The sequence below is a fragment of the Phalaenopsis equestris genome, unplaced genomic scaffold (assembly GCF_001263595.1).
Source record: "Phalaenopsis equestris unplaced genomic scaffold, ASM126359v1 Scaffold000579, whole genome shotgun sequence".
Lineage (NCBI taxonomy): Eukaryota > Viridiplantae > Streptophyta > Magnoliopsida > Asparagales > Orchidaceae > Phalaenopsis > Phalaenopsis equestris.
This window is the reverse complement of record NW_018165019.1, coordinates 1079-1317: the sequence shown is the minus strand read 5'-3', so window position 1 is coordinate 1317 and position 239 is coordinate 1079.

Below are 239 nucleotides of genomic sequence, written 5' to 3'. Positions count from 1 at the left end.
CTTATATATATATATATATAAAAGAGGGGTAACATTTATTCTACTAACATATATATATTTAAGAATGACCTGAGGCTATTATATGAGCCCCGACCATCCCCGATGAGCCTAACAATTTGAGTACCACACCCTCCACCAAGGGGAATCGAACCCCGGAGCAGAGGGGACTTACAACTGCAAGCAGATGCCCGACCATCATTTTGATATGTGTGTGTGTGTGTGTGTGTGTGTGTGTGTGT